At 42.6% G+C, this 17525-nt stretch overlaps 1 protein-coding gene across 1 annotated transcript in view; it reads right to left on the reverse strand.

Annotated features, from left to right (window-relative positions):
• The window catches only part of LOC117507809 (membrane-associated guanylate kinase, WW and PDZ domain-containing protein 1-like), a 467280-nt gene that overhangs the window by 306149 nt on the left and 143606 nt on the right, over positions 1-17525 (reverse strand). The window lies entirely within an intron of this gene.

Below are 17525 nucleotides of genomic sequence, written 5' to 3' on the forward strand. Positions count from 1 at the left end.
CATGGCATCGGATGACGACAGCGACCTCGAGGTTGAATTCGACTCTTTCTAGTCTGGTAATTAACACGTTTGTGTCCCTTCACAGAAAAAAAAAATCTTTCTAGTCTGGTAGTGCATTTGCTTGCATTTGCGTTCTTTTTGTGCCATAGTTTCCCCATTACTATAATTACTGTTTAAAAATGTGACATAAAATTCTTTGTAAATTAAAAAAAAAAAAACGCTAAAATAGCTATGTTGTATGCGTTTTGTTTGTGTACAATAATTTCTCCCAAAATACGATAATTTTGAGGTTTTGGTACGATAGTTTCATTTTTCATATCTGGCAACACTGCCTCTTTCTCTCCAATTCAGCAGATGCATTTCAGCTGGAGGTTGAACATGCAGCCTCGCAGTCAGGTTTTTTTTAATTATTATTTTATTTAAGTCACCATGTTTGTGAAGTGTTGTGTGTTGTCCAAAAAAGCAAAAAATTAAAAAGTCAAACAATGTGAGTCATCAAAGAGTGGACTTCTGCTATTTGTCAATGTAGCCGGGGCCAGAGCTGTGACTCACCCAGTCTGAGAGCTCCTCACACCGTGCAGAGAGCAGCCGGCCACCATCCCTCCCCATGCAGAGCAGACCATGTGTTTTTTTAAAACTAGACAAACACACTGCTTCGCTTTAAATGCACAGTAAGTCTATTTCAGATGATCGGCGTGGACCATCTATCTCTTAAAAGGCTTTATTTTACTCTATGTGTCACGCTGGAAAGCAGTAGCTATTGTTGCTAATTTCACTAGCTGTTATGCTCCAGTCTTCTGTTTTTTTTTTCCTGTGGACGTTGCAGCACCACACACAGGCCTGGCATATGTACTACAACGTTAAACGAAGCTTCGAGGCACAGAATTTGCCTCAAACATTTTTTGTAATCGAATTATTCGAGTTACTCGACTAATCGTTTCAGCCCTAACTTAAAGCAATATGTCTCAAAAATCGAAAATGCACAACAAAACAAATGAGGAACGAATGGGAGGAAACTGGAGTCAATGTCTGTGACCAAACTGTAAGAAACCGCCTAAAGGAAATGGGATTTACATACAGAAAAGCTAAATGAAAGCCATCATTAACACCTAAACAGAAAAAAAACAAGGTTACAATGGGCTAAGGAAAAGCAATCGTGGACTGTGGATGACTGGATGAAAGTCATATTCAGTGATGAATCTCGAATCTGCATTGGGCAAGGTGATGATGCTGGAACTTTTGTTTGGTGCCGTTCCAATGAGATTTATAAAGATGACTGCCTGAAGAGAACATGTAAATTTCCACAGTCATTGATGATATGGGGCTGCATGTCAGGTAAAGGCACTGGGGAGATGGCTGTCATTACATCATCAATAAATGCACAAGTTTACGTTGATATTTTGGACACTTTTCTTATCCCATCAATTGAAAGGATGTTTGGGGATGATGAAGATGATAATGCATCTTGCCACAGAGCAAAAACTGTGAAAACATTCCTTGCAAAGAGACACATAGGGTCAATGTCATGGATGTCATGGCCTGCAAATAGTCCGGATCTTAATCCAATTGAAAATCTTTGGTGGAAGTTGAAGAAAATGGTCCATGACAAGGCTCCAACCTGCAAAGCTGATCTGGTAACAGCAATCAGAGAAAGTTGGAGCAAGATTGATGAAGAGTACTGTTTGTCACTCATTAAGTCCATGCCTCAGAGACTGCAAGCTGTTATAAAAGCCAGAGATGGTGCAACAAAATACTAGTGATGTGTTGGAGCGTTCTTTTGTTTTTCATGATTCCATAATTTTTTCCTCAGAATTGAGTGATTCCATATTTCTTCCCTCTGCTTGGTCTAAAAAAGTAACCATTACTGACTGCCACAAATTTTTTTCCTGATTTCTTATAGTGTTTGTTAAAGCCAGAAAGTTGCCATTTGAAATGACTTTAGTTTTGTGTCATGTCTGTGATCTGCTTTTTTTCTACAAAATTAAACAACTGAATGAACATCCTCCGAGGCCGGTGATTCCATAATTTATGCCAGGGGTTGTATATATATACACGAGGTCTATTAGAAAAGTATCCGACCTTATTTTTTTTCAAAAACCATATGGATTTGAATCATGTGTGATTGCGTCAGACAAGCTTGAACCCTCGTGCGCATGCGTGAGTTTTTCCACACCTCTCGGTTGCGTCATTCGCCTGTGAGCAGGCTTTGAGTGAGGAGTGGTCCAGCCCCCTCGTTGGATTTTCATTGTCAGGAAATGGCGTAATGATTTGGGCTTTTTTTCCATCAGAATTTTTTCAGAAACTGTTAGAGACTGGCAGCTGGAAACCATTAGAAAAATTTATCTGGCTTTCGGTGAAAATGTTACGGGCTTGGTAGAGAATAAGGAGTGTTACTGTCGCTTTAAGGACGGCCCCAGCGGCTGTGGGGCGCGCCACGCTCCGAAGCCGCCATCGACAGGCTGAACGACCATTTCATTTCTAAACGGATGGCTGTCTGGATCCGTGACCATCGTGTGCCATTTCTCTGGTTATCACAAGAGCTGGACATCAAAGTTCAGTACCCAGCCCTATCCGATACCCATTCCTAATCTCCACTGTCTTGAAGGCACTGAGCTCCAGGTTGTTCTGTCTGCACCAGGACACCAGGTGATCGATCTCACGTCTGTAGACAGACGTGTCTGTCCCCATCAGAGATGAGTCTGATGAGGGTTGTATCGTCCGTGAACCAGGTGATCGCTCTCACGTCTGTAGACAGACTTGTCCGTCCCATCAGAGATGAGGCTGATGAGGGTTGTATCATCCGTGAACTTCAGGAGCTTTACAGACTGGTGACTAGAGATGCAGCTGTTGGTGTACAGGGAGCAGAACAGAGGAGAAAGAACACAGCCTTGGTGGGATCAGGTACTGATAAACCATGTGTCAGAGACGTGCAGTCCCAGCTTCACATGCTGCCTCCTGTTAGACAGGAAGTCAGTGATCCACCTGCAGGTGGAGTCGGGCACGCCAAGCTGGGAGAGCTTGTCCTGTAGTAGTGCCAGGATGATCACACTGAAAGCAGAGCTGAAGTCCACAAACAGAATCCTGGTGCAGGTTCCTGGGGAGTCCAAATGCTGGAGGATGAGGTGGAGGGCCGTGTTGACAGCATCCTCTACCGACCTGTTGGCTCTGTAGACGAACTGTAGGGGATCCAGGTGAGGGTCAGTGATGGCCTTGAGGTGTGTGAAGACAAGGCACTCGAAGGACTTCATCGCAACAGAGATCAGGGCGACGGGTCTGTAGTCACCACTGTAGTTCAAATGCTATCCAACAAATCAACCTGCTGTGCTGTCTTTCAGTTAGTAAAGATCAATATTACTACAGCAGAGCCTCGGTCCCACCGAATAATGAAGGCTGAAGAAGGAGCCATGCATGGGTGTGGGGTGATTATTTGAAGAATGACCCACATTTTGATCTATCACGTATCCACTATGAAGGTGCCACTATGTGCCTCTCTGTACCCCGCATGTGCCGCGTAGAAGCCTCTAGTGAGCCACGACCGACCTGTCATTACAGCCTCGAATGGCTCGCATCAGCCACACTAAGCCACGTAGTGCCATGACAGCGCCATGATAACGCCATGTTGGCGCACGTTTAGGCATGAGTTTGGTCCAAACCTCCGGCCCTCCCACACCTGGTCCCTTTAAAGTGTGGGTTTTCAATTCACAGATTCACAGCAGCATTTAAAGATGGCCCTTCTTTTTTTTTTTAAACGCAGTCCAAAAATAGACACTCCATCACAGTTCAGCAGTTGTGCGCTGTGAGCCAGGCTGCTGTCCACCTGTAATGCACCAGACCAGCTAGACCCGAACCACAGGTTCCTGGAGAGCGGCCTCTGTGCTCCTCGCTGGTTCCGCGGCTGTCTGGCTTCTTTTTTTTTTTTTTGCGGCTTTAAACACACAAAACTTTATGTTTGTCCGTTTAATTCTGCAAAATCGCTCTTTTGCGCACGCGCCGTTGTTGTCCTTTCATGGACAGCCGCCTCTCTGCTCTTTCTAGTGGCTTCCTTTCCATCTGTGGCTTGCTGGCTTTATTTTTTCCCTGGCTTTAAACACAATCATTTTTACAACGTGAATCCACTTTTGACTTTGTGTTCATCTGTTTATTTCTGCAAAAGTGGTCTTTTGCGCGCGGTGCCGTTCTGCATATAGAATGAGGTGGCCGTTTTATTATATACACCTGTGGATCATTTTCAATATATACGAGGTCTGTCAATAAAGTATTGTACCTTTTTATTTTTTTCAAAAACTATATGGATTTCATTCATATGTTTTTACGTCAGACAAGCTTGAACCCTCGTGCGCATGCGTGAGTTTTTCCACGCCTGTTGGTGACGTCATTCGCCTGTGAGCACGCCTTGTGGAAGGAGTGGTCCCGCCCCCTCGTCGGATTTTCATTCTCAGCAAACAGCTGAGCTACTGCCGCTTTGTTCCATGAAATTTTTTTCAGGAGCTCTGCCAGACAACCAGCTGGAAACCATTTCGAAGATTCGGTTGTTTTTCGGTGAAAATTTTACGTGCTTCACAGAGATTAAGGACTGTTACTACAACTTTAAGGATGGCCAACAATGGCGCATGGTGCGCCGCGCTCCGAGCTGCGATGACGAGGCAGAAAACGCCAGATCATTTCTAAGCTGATGGCTCTGTGGATACGAGACCATCGTGTGCACTTTCTCTGGTTATCACAAGAGCTGGACATCAGCCATTTTCCGGCAGATTTCACTTTTAACAAGAGTTTTTGTCATGATAAGCCGCGTGCGTAATGACCGATTCGCTGTTTGAGCGAGACAAAGGAACACCTCCGTTTCGGCATGTCATGCGACAAGTTAGGATTTGGACTGGACTGGTAAGCACTGAAAGCCGAGATAGGCATGTCCCAATTTGTCCCATGACACGCCGAAACGGAGGTGTTCTTTGCCTTGCTCAAACAGCGAATCGGTCGTTACGCACGAAGCCTCCGCGCAGCTTTCCATGACAAAATCTCTTGTTAAAAGTGAAATCTGCCGGAAAATGGCTGATGTCCAGCTCTTGTGATAACCAGAGAAAGTGCACACGACGGTCTCGAATCCACAGAGCCATCAGCTTAGAAATGATCTGGCGTTTTCTGCCTCGTTGTCGCAGCTCGGAGCGCGGCGCGCCGAGCGTCCTTAAAGCCGTCCTTAAAGCTGTAGTAACAGTCCTTATTCTCTGTGAAGCCCGTAAAATTTTCACCGAAAGCCAGATAAATTTTTCAAATGGTTTCCAGGTGCCAGTCTCTAACAGCTTCTGAAAAAATTCTGATGGAAAAAAAGTCCAAATCATTCTGCCATTTCCAGACAATGAAAACGAGGGGGCGGGACCACTCCTTCCACAAGGCGTGCTCACAGGCGAATGACGTCACGGACAGGCGTGGAAAAACTCACGCATGCACACAAGGGTTCAAGCTTGTCTGATGTAAAAACATGAATGAAATCCATATAGTTTTTGAAAAAAATAAAAAGGTACAATACTTTATTGACAGACCTCGTGTACATATATATATATATATATATATATATATATATATATATATATATATATATATATTTATTTATTTATTTATTTCTTCCCCAGCTTACAAGTCACCATGATACAACTTTTAACTTTGTGTTATGTCTTCAAAATCGGTCTCTTGCGCGCTCTCCACCTGTGTTGCCGCACAGCTCCTGCTCTTAGCTGCTCCACTGGAGTTATTATCTTCCATGGCTTTAAACACACATCCACTTTCACGCAGTCACCCAAATTTTAACTTTGTGTTCGTCCAATATTGACTGAAATATCACTCTTTTGTGAGCTGGTGTTCTGCCTAAATGCTCGTTTGAAGCGTGATGATTTGGTGCGCAAAGGAGGACAGCTTAGGACAAAAATAATTACCTTAAGCTGTTCAAAATACATCCCACAAGGAGCAGGAAAGAGGGAAAAAAGTGTCCAGATGAAACAGTCCTCTGTGATGCCAGAAGTGATTAGAAGTGTTTTCAACATCCAAGGTTTGGCAGAAAATGATTAATCCACTATAAAATATAGTCCAGCACACAGAGCAGGTGCAATTGTGTGCGCAAGAGGAGGAGCCACTCCAAAAATAGCCTCTCAGGTCCTGCGAAGGTGCCAGGCACATGGATAATGGACTTTTTGCAGACTCGTAAGCACCACGCAAATGCCTCTAAGCCGTCACAGTAACTCGAACACAAACTGTGCCACGCTGTTGTTGCTGAATTTTGAACATTTTGAAATTAGCGCGACGCTCAGAGAGGAGCCTCGTTAACTGAAGATAATGCCTCTAAGAGCCACTCTGAGCCACTATAATGCCACGATAGCTCACAAAACAAAAAAAAACAGGGTGCGTGGCTCCTTCTTCACTCGGTGGGACCGCGACTTTAGCATGCTTTCTATCCTACAATAAAAATGGAAGATAAAATTTGATACACACCCATGCACACACGGCAATGCTCAGTATGTTTAAGTGTTGTGGGCTAATGGGGCACCAATCACAACTGGTTAGGTCATCTGTTTCTGGGTCAGGACCAGGAAGCAGAAACAGGTCTTCGTTTAACAGCTGACTTCAGCCCAGACACAAACACATGTATTTATAGGCACAGGTGTCATAAAACAAGCAGGAGGACCAAAGTACCCAAATGGCACACTTGGCAATGACTTAGTTACAGTCACACAACCTGACCCTGCAATTTCAATTTGAACCATGAAAAATATAATTTCGACAGCCCTAAGTGTGCCTCAATAACATCACCCACAACTATCACAATGAATTTAAAGAAATACAAAACACTCACTCATCTTCAACTGTGTACTCCAGTTAAGGGTTACAGGGGGCTGGAGTCTATCCTAGCAGTCATAGGGCGTGAGGTGGGGTATACCCACACAGAAAGACCACAGGTGGGAATTGATCCCATGACCTCCTTACTGAGGCAAACAGTGCTAACCAGTAAGCAACTGTGCTGCCCAAAATTACACAATATTTACGCATAATTATGTATCTGACCCTACTAAAAAAATAAAATAAAATCGGATTGCGCATTATTTGGATGGTAACAATACATTTAGCTAACAAGACAAGACAGGAAACAATGCAGGTGCACTGTGAAATTTTTAACTTGTCATGAAAGTCAGGAGGGGAGGGGGAGCAGTGAGCGGCAGTCACAACAACTTTTGTCATCTTTTGTGGAAAAGTGCCACCTGAGTGGAATGTATTTGTAAGACTGCAAACCGTGTAGTGGTTGGAAGTCTTTAAAATCCACTCATTATCAAGGATGAGCGATCTTACAATGTGATGGATCTTCCACAGCTGGTCTTTTACCTCATGCAGAGCCTACTGGATCCTCGTGGACTAACAGATGCCTTCAATGTAGTTTGTCCGTAAGTGCTCACTTCCCATGAAAAGAAAAATTCATCATATGCTGTAGCTAACTGCAGTGTTGTAGCACCATGGCATCACGAACAAGACAAAGCTTAGTGAACCATGAGGATGATGGTGCATGTTACACACAGAGAGTTAGAGGGTGATTCTGTTATATTTGGCCTGTTCAGCTCACTCTAATAAGGGCCTCACAACTGAATACATGCTGGAAACCATGTGCCAGTACAAAGTGCAACGCCATCCACATGGACACAGACACATGCCCAATGCTTTCTGAAACACGCAACCGCATTACACCACAGGATGGGTTTGGAGGAGGTCCAGATCAGAGGACTGGGTGGCTGATTTGCAGCCTTAATCCACCAAAGAGGTCTACTTCTAAACTGTGAGGATGACACACACAGCACGACATGCCTCTTCTCTGCTTTCACACAGTCACAGCTGTGCTCATTAAGAGAAGGAGGACAAACTCAAATACACATATTTACCAGTGACTGGCAATTTGACAATAAAATTGTGATGCCTACCTATAATTACGGCAAGTTTACAAAGGACATACTAACAAATAAGATCTGGAACTGGTGTTTAAATTTGGACTAAGACTTGGTAAAAATTTAGTATGTACATAATACATTTCCTAAAGCAGGGCAAAGTGCACAGTAAAGTTTTACCATCTGTGATTTAAAAAAATGACAGATTTTACATTTTTATTGCATTGCTTCATTGAACCTGACAAGCTAAACAGAGGAGCACGGTATGGCAATGTGTCAGTGAGCAAGAGGAAAATTTCAGCAAAGGATGAGGCCGGGAGTGCAGCATGACAGGCTCATGCACCAGGCAGACAAGGGATCAGCTGGCTCGTAACTGGCAGCCAGTAATCACAGCATTTAAACATCATGTGCATAAGCAGAGACATCCATCCAAGAGTCAAAAAGATGAATCAATCTAATTTATTCAATTGATGATGATAATAATAATAATAATAATAATAATAATAATAATAATGGCTTATGTTTTAATTAGTGAATAGGCTTTTGAACGCACTCAGACAGCTGAATCTGAGAGAAGCATAATAGCTAAAGAGCCTGCTGCAGCATCAAGTTCACATTTCTATAAAAAAAATGCCTGAAATGAAACAGTGCAGGTATAGTTTTGAGTGTTAGACCAATTTAAAAAGCTACATACTAAAAATGTGACCACGATAAAGCATGTACGGCTACTGTGCTTTCCAAAGTACAAGCGGGAGGTGTTTCTTTATTTATTTGTTGCTTGTTCTACCAACTCTGGGAGATGCTCAAACGTATACTGTAGTTCACAGGAACAATAATAACTATTTATGTACAGCTTTCCCAGGACTCAACTTAGATTGTGTTTATTTTTATTTATATCGAGAGATGAAGGATCCAGTGACCAATTTCACATTTATTTACTTTAAGACTCAAAATGCTACTGGCATAGAAAACCTGTAAAGAATCAGAATCACCTTTATTGTTATTGTAATTTGCATTACAACGAGATTTGAGTACAACTCCAAAAAGGTGCTTTAAAGCCTACTTTTACTACACAGAATATTCACAGGAGGTATCGATAAGGGAATCGAATCGATAAGTGGAATCGATAATAGCATTGATATCGATAAAATCTTATCAGTACTCATCTCTGAATTAATATTATTATTAATTCATTAACCTAATATATTAACCCTCTGGCGCCGACGTCGTCGTATACAACTGCTGAGACCAAGTTTTACTAAATTATAAATAACTATTTAATGATATGAGATAGAAACTTAATTCTTTTTTTTTTTTTTTTTTTTGGCTGAAAAGTTAATTCTGTGGACTTTCGAGCCAGCCATCCACCATCTTTGTACTCCTCATAGAAGCCGTGTGATAACATGCGCAATGTGAGTGTCCAATCGGAATTGGTTCACAGTCACATGGTTTTCCAAAATCCAATCGTAGGGCAGATTTACCTCACGTGATAAACCAAAGATTGTTTTTAGGAGTGATGTGTTACGAGTTGGCCCGTTTGAATAGCCCCCTGGCTGCTGGTTCCAATGGGCCCTGCGCCATTATGCACAGCGATCACTGAAAGTGAGCAGACGGAGGGCCTCTCATACAATCTCACGTGCTCAAACAAAGAGTGTGTGAGTATGAGGATTGCTCCACTAGTTTGCCTGTGAATGTTATTGAATAAAGTCTTGGTCCCACGAAGTGAAGAAGGAGTGAAGAAGGAGCCACGCACCCTGTTTTTTTTTGTTTTGTGAGCTATCGTGGCATTACAGTGGCTCAGAGTGGCTCTTAGAGGCATTATCTTCAGTTAACGAGGCTCCTCTCTGAGCATGGCGCTAATTTCAAGATGTTCAAAATTTACCAACAACAGCGTGACGCAGTTTGTGTTTGAGTTACTGCGACGGCTTAGAGGCATTTGAGTGGTGCTTACGAGTCTGCAAAAAGTCCATTATCCGTGCGCCTGGCACCTTTGCAGGACCTGAGAGGCTCTCCTCTTGCGCACACAACTGCACCTGCTCTGTGCGCTGGACTAATTATTTTTAATGTTTTTAATAGCTTGATAAAACAGTTCCTAGCTGTAAAAGTATGTCTGTATGTTGATGTCTGTTGTATGTAAAAGTATGTTAATTTAATATCTTGTTAATGGATCACATGAGCTCTGCTGTGTGTGCGAACTGAGGCAGGACCTGAGAGGCTATTTTTAAAGCGGCTGTCTTGCGCACACAATTCCACCGGCTCTGTGCGCTGGACTCTATATAAAATAATTATTTTGTAGTGGATTAATCATTTTCTGTCAAACCTTGGATGCCGAAAATACCTCTAATCACTTCTGGAATTAATGGATCACATGAGCTCCGCTGTGTGTGCGCACTGAGGCAGTGACTCATCATCACACTTCAAACGAGCATTTAGGCAGAACGCCAGCTCACAAAAGAGTGATATTTCAGTCAATATTGGATGAACACAAAGTTAAAATTTGGGTTACTGCGTGAAAGTGGATGTGTGTTTAAAGCCATGGAAGCTGCTCCACTGGAGTTATTATCTAAGAGCAGGAGCTGTGTGGCAACACAGGTGGAGAGCGAGCAAAAGACCGATTTTGAAGACATAACACAAAGTTAAAAGTTGTATCATGGTGACTTGTAAGCTGCGGAAGAAATAAAGAAATATATATATATATATATATATATATATATACACGAGGGCTGTCCATAAAGTATAGGTCCTTTTTATTTTTTCAAAAACTATATGGATTTCATTCATATGTTTTTACGTCAGACATGCATGAACCCTCGTGCGCATGCGTGAGTTTTTCCACGCCTGTCGGTGACGTCATTCGCCTGTGAGCACTCCTTGTGGGAGGAGTCGTCCAGCCCCTCGTCGGAATTCCTTTGTCTGAGAAGTTGCTGAGAGACTGGCGCTTTCTTTGATCAAAATTTTTTCTAAACCTGTGAGACACATCGAAGTGGACACGGTTTGAAAAATTAAGCTGGTTTTCAGTGAAAACTTTAACGGCTGATGAGAGATTTTGAGGTGATACTGTCGCTTTAAGGACTTCCCACAGTGCGAGACGTCGTGCAGCGCTCTCAGGCGGCGTCATCAGCCTGTTTCAAGCTGAAAACCTCCACATTTCAGGCTCTATTGATCCAGGACGTTGTGAGAGAACAGAGAAGTTTCAGAAGAAGTCGGTTTCAGCATTTTATCCGGATATTCCACTGTTAAAGGAGATTTTTTTTAATGAAAGACGTGCGGACGGGTCCGCGCGTCGGGACGCAGCCGGCGCGGTGGCACAGGAAAAACACCTCCGTGTTGATAACCATTTGTAAAATCCAGGCGGCTTTTGATGGCTTTCAGTGGAGTGAGTATATGAGAAATTGTTTAATAGCTGGACATGTTCCAACTTGTCCTTAAGGCTTCCAACAGAGGTGTTTTTCCTGTGGCGGAGCGTCGCGGCGGCTGCGAGCCGACGCGCGGACCCGTCCGCACGTCTTTCATTAAAAAAAATCTCCTTTAACAGTGGAATATCCGGATAAAATGCTGAAACCGACTTCTTCTGAAACTTCTCTGTTCTCTCACGACGTCCTGGATCAATAGAGCCTGAAATGTGGAGGTTTTCAGCTTGAAACAGGCTGATGACGCCGCCTGAGAGCGCTGCACAACGTCTCACACCATGGGAAGTCCTTAAAGCGACAGTATCACCTCAGCCGTTAAAATTTTCACTGAAAACCAGCTTAATTTTTCGAACCATGTCCACTTCGATGTGTCTCACAGGTTTAGAAAAAATTTTGATGAAACAAAACGCCAGTCTCTCAGCAACTTCTCAGACAAAGGAATTCCGACAAGGGGCTGGATGACTCCTCCCACAAGGAGTGCTCACAGGCGAATGACGTCACCGACAGGCGTGGAAAAACTCACGCATGATCACGAGGGTTCAAGCATGTCTGACATAAAAACATATGAATGAAATCCATATAGTTTTTGAAAAAAATAAAAAGGACCTATACTTTATGGACAGACCTCGTATATAAAAAATGATCCACAGGTGTATATAATAAAACGGCCACCTCATTCTGTATGCACAACGGCACCGCACGCAAAAGAGTGCTTTTGCAGAAATAAACGGACGAACACAGTCAAAAGTGGATTCACGTTGTAAAAATGATTGTGTTTAAAGCCAGGGAAAAAATAAAGCCAGCAAGCCACGGATGGAAAGGAAGCCACTTAGAGCAGAGAGTCAGCTGTCCATGAAAGGACAATAGCAGCGCGCGCGCAAAAGAGCGCTTTTGCAGAAATAAACGGACAAACACAAAGTTAAAGTGGAGTCACGTTGTAAAAATGATTGTGCTTAAAGCCAGGGAAAAAATAAAGCCAGCAAGCCACGGATGGAAAGGAAGCCAGAAAGAGCAGAGAGGTGGCTGTCCATGAAAGGACAACAGCAGCACGTGCGCAAAAGAGTGATTTTGCAGAAATAAACGGACAAACAAAGTTTTGTGTGTTTAAAGCCTCAAAAAATTAAAAAAATTAAAAAAAAAACAGAGAGCCGCGGAGCCAGCGAGGAGCACAGAGGCCGCTCTCCAGGAACCCGTGGTTCGGGTCTACCTGGTCTGGTGCATTACAGGTGGACAGCAGCCTGGCTCACAGCGCACAACTGCTGAACTGTGATGGAGTGTCTATTTTTGGACTGCATTTAAAAAAAAAAAGAAGGGACATCTTTAAATGCTGCTGTGAACTGAAAACCCACACTTTAAAGGGACCAGGTGTGGGAGGGCTGGAGGTCTGGACCAAACTCCATGCCTAAACGTGCGCCAACATGGCGTTATCATGGCGCTATCATGGCACTACATGGCTTAGTGGCTGATGCGAGCCATTCGAGGCTGTAATGACAGGTGGTTGTGGCTCACTAGAGGCTGCTACGTGGCACATGCGGGGTACAGAGAGGCACATAGTGGCACCTTCATAGTGGATACGTGATAGATCAAAACGTGGGTCATTCTTCAAATAATCACCCCACACCCATGCGTGGCTCTTTCTTCAGCCTTCATTATTCGGTGGGACCGAGGCTTTAGCCTGTGGCAAGCTCTCTCGCTCCGGCGTAAAGCATTGTTTACCATATCAATGGAGCAAGGGGGGAGGGGCCGCTCCTCAAACTGTGAATAAGCCTCGAGATATGAAAGTTGCTTTCAGAGCAGGAGAGAACAAACACACAGTCAACTTAGAAGTAGAAGGTTGTGATGTGACCTTTGTGTAATAGCAGACAGAAATTGCTTTGAGATGAAGACAAAGAAAACGCATAGACCATTTTGTATATATTGTTCAAAATGTACATTTGTGTTTATTGTTTGAAGCTTTTTGTTGTACAGTCTTTCACATAAGACCTCAAATTACCTTTATAAACTGTCAAAACAGTTATTTATTATAGTTTGCTGTGTGTTTTGAATAAATGTGTGTGGAAAATAATTCCCGCTTTACTTTTTCCTTTCTTATTTCTGACTGTAAACCTTTATTACACTTATAAATCACCACTATAGCATATATATTCTGAAAGTACAGGTTGTCCTGAAAAAAAGAGACATAAAACTTGATTGTGGGATGCAGGGAGAGCTGTTAACAGCAATAATAAAACATTTATGCCAGGCGAGTGAACTGTCCAAAAAAATGCCCTCAGATCCCAGAGGGTTAAAATGTGTTAGTTATGCCAAAGACATTTAAAAACACAGAGAGAGTTCCTTAAAAACGCACAAATACTTTTGTGTTTAAGATGTGTAAAAGAATAACACACGAAGATGAAGAAGATGTTGATGTTGAAATTGTGTGTATGTGTGTCGGTGTGTGTGTGTGTGTGGGGGGGGGGGGGGGGCAACTATTCATTTGTTCTCTGACGGGGAGCTCACTCTCCCACACTTTGAAAACCCCTGGTCTGTAGACCTCAGACAGGATTGTCTTGAGACACAAATCTGGGGAAGAGTACAGAAACATTTCTGCTGCTTTGAAGGTCCCCATGAGCACAGCGCCCTCCATCATCCATAAATGGAAGAAGTTATGTTCCACCAGGACTCTTAGAGCTGGCTGCCTGTTTAAACTGAGCGATCGGGGGAGAAGGACATTAGTCATGGATGTGACCAAGAACCCGATGGTCACTCTGTGGAAAGAGGAGAACCTTGCAGAAGGACAACTATCTCTGGAGCAATCCACCAATCAGACCTGTATGGTAGAGTGGCCATAGACAAGCCACTCCTTAGTAAAAGGCACATGGTAGCTAAGCTTGGAGTTTTCAACCTGAAGGACTCTCAGACGATGAGAAACAAAATTCTCTGGTCTGTTGAGACAAAGATTGAACTCTCTGACCTGAATGCCAGGCGTCCAGGCACCATTCACACAGTGAGGCATAGCGGTGGTGGCATCATGCTGTGGGTTTGTTTTTCAGTGGCAGGGACTGGGAGACTAGTCAGGACTGAGGGAAAGATGAGTACAGCAATGTACAGAGACATCCTGGATAAAAACCTGCTCCAGAGTGCTCTTGACCTCAGACTGGGGCGACGGTTCATCTATCAGCAGGACAATGGCCCTAAGCACACAGCCAAGATATCAAAGGAGTGGCTTCAGGACAACTCTGTGAATGTCCTTGAGTGGCCCAGCCAGAGCCCAGACCTGAATCCAATTGAACATCTCTGGAGAGATCTGAAAATGGCTGTGCACCGACGCTCCCCATCCAACCTGATGGAGCTTGAGATGTGCTGCAAAGAGGCTGCAATTGCTGCCAAAGGTGCATCAACAAAGTATTAAGTAAAGGTTTTGAAAATGGCTGTGCACCAGCTGCCCATGCAACCTGATGGAACAAAAGTAAGAGTTTACTTTTTTGTGAGATAATCCTAGAGTTACATTTAGCAACCAAAATGTAAAACAGGGTAAGCCAAATGTGTGTGTGCATGCATGTAAGCGCGCGTGCATGTATATAAAATAAAATCCTCATCTTTGGAGTTAATCAGCTTAAGTATTTTGAAGAGCTAGCTTCATTTTCTCATCTTTATTGTTGTTATTAGCATTCACATCTAATATAAACAGTGCAACACAGCAAAAGATAAACATCGGATTAAAAATCATTGAATAATAACTGCATTAACCATCTGATTAGTCGATTAATCTATAGATGTTAAATCAGTCTATTATCAAAGTAATCTTTTGTTTCAGCCCAGGTATCCAAACTCCAGCATGCCTTTCTGAGAACAAAGAACAAATCTGCACAGACGCTCAGTATAGCAATTAATACTCCAACATATGAACCCACTTAAATGTTGCCCCCTCAAAAAGAAGAATTATTCATCAGTATCTCACACACTACCCATATTCCTATTTTGGGGCAACTCTTTGGCCTTTATTTTAGAAAGAGCATAAAGAGAGACAGGAAACGAGGCGTAAGAGACGGAAATAAACATGTAGCAAAGGTCAACAAGGCCAGGATTCAAACCTGAGGATGCTGCATCCTGCTGGATGCAGTACGTGCCTCTCATCAGCCAATTGAAAAACAGTTCTAGCGTTTTCACATAATAAAGGAAAACGCTAGAACTGTTTTTCAATTTTTGTCTGAGTGAAACATGACAGTTGGCATCAAAGATCATCTTACACCTAAGACCTAAAACGGTGGCATGAAAAGCATAGCAATGCAGAAAGCAAGCAATATCTTACTTTAACTCAAACACAATCAGAGGTGTCAAGTAACGAAGTACAAATACTTCGTTACTGTACTTAAGTACACTTTTTAGGTATCTATACTTTACTCCATTACTTATTTTTCTGCCTACTTCTGACTTCTACTCATTACATTTTCACACAAGTATCTGTACTTTCTATTCCTTACATTTTTAAAACAAACAGCCTCCTTACTCTTGGCTTCAGCGCCGGTGGATGTGCGCTGCTGAGGTGCCAGCGCACATCCACCGGCGCGGCTTTACCGAGGTGCCAGCGCGGATTTATCTGACCATGGGTCCGAAGAAGGCACTGACGGCGGAGGAGGGAGATGATATCAAGAAGTCCCTGGACTTTTTGTCTGAGAAAATCTCTGTTAAAATGCAGCAGAAATCCATTATGGAGCTGGTGGAAGAAGTGAAGGCTCGCCAGATCCAGAATGCTGAGAAAGACCGGCGTCTGGTGCACCTGGAGAACCGTGTTACGGAGTTGGAACAGTACACAAGGATGAACGATGTTATTATTACAGGAATTCATATTAAACCTCGATCCTATGCACGGGCGGTGTCAGAAGACAGCGGAGGGGAGGCCAGTGAGCAGGAGGCCAGCTCAGTGGAACAACAGGTGGCTGACTTCCTGCAATCTAAAGGTATTCAAATGGACTGTTATAACATTGAAGCGTGCCACCCCCTGCCCAGGAGAGAGGATGGAGACAAGCGAGCTGTTATAATGAGGTTTGTCAACAGAAAACATAAAATGGCATTGTTAAAACAGCGACGGAAACTCAAAGGAACAAACGTGTTCATCAATGAACATCTGACCAAAAGAAACACAGACATCGCCAGGAAAGCTTGCCTCTTAAAAAAGCAGGGAAAAATTCAACAGACATGGACATCCAACTGCAAAACATTCATCAAACTGAACGGAACACCAGAACAAGCGAAGGTTATGGTAATCAGGAACATCAAGGAACTGGACAAATATGATCAATAAGGTATGAGGACACAAACACATCACAACACCATGACACAGACCAGAGGAACCTATTCATCTACTACATCATCTATATCTGGAGACAAGAAGGATATAACTCACAGGATTGCTGATCATGGAAAACTAGAACTGAGAACATTTAAATACACAGACCACAATGTACTGGACTTGGAGCACGATATAGACCCGGACAGTAATTTCTTCTCAAATATCAATGACAGTTGTTGCTATTATACAGATGAACAGTTTAATCGGATCATTAAAACGGATAACAAATTATCAATAATCCATTTCAACAGCAGAAGTCTGTATGCAAACTTTAACAACATTAAAGAATATTGAAGTCAATTTAAAAAAATATTTAACATAATTGCTATATCAGAAACATGGATCAATGAAGATAAAGGAATGGATTTTGAACCAATTGAAGCAGTGGTTCGCAGATTGAAGCAATGCTTCGACCTATTGTTTCATTTATTCTTTCTTTCTTTCGCTTAATTTTCCCCCGCTAAAACCCTAAAGAGCATACTTCTGTGAGTATTATTTACCTTTTCTATGTTAAACTGACTTGTTATGGTCTTCTGAAACAGTTGATAGATGTATTTTATAACTTAAAAACGGGAGAGACGCTAACGCGTTAGCATGTCTATTGCATTTTCAATGTTAAAAGTTAGCATGAAGCAGTTCCAGTTGTCTTCACGTTCGGGTGCATTTGTTTTCAAATTGTAATATTTCTTAAATGTATTTTTTTTATATGTTAATAATCTAATGATTATTATATACAATTTCAGAGAAAGAGACAAAAAGAACCTGAATAGAAACACAACAGAAAATAAAATATAAAAGCAACTAACAATGAACATACATAAATAAATACAGAAATAAATAAGTGTTTCCTGTGAACACTAGTGACTC

Source organism: Thalassophryne amazonica, chromosome 3 (genome assembly GCF_902500255.1).
Source record: "Thalassophryne amazonica chromosome 3, fThaAma1.1, whole genome shotgun sequence".
Classification (NCBI taxonomy): domain Eukaryota; kingdom Metazoa; phylum Chordata; class Actinopteri; order Batrachoidiformes; family Batrachoididae; genus Thalassophryne; species Thalassophryne amazonica.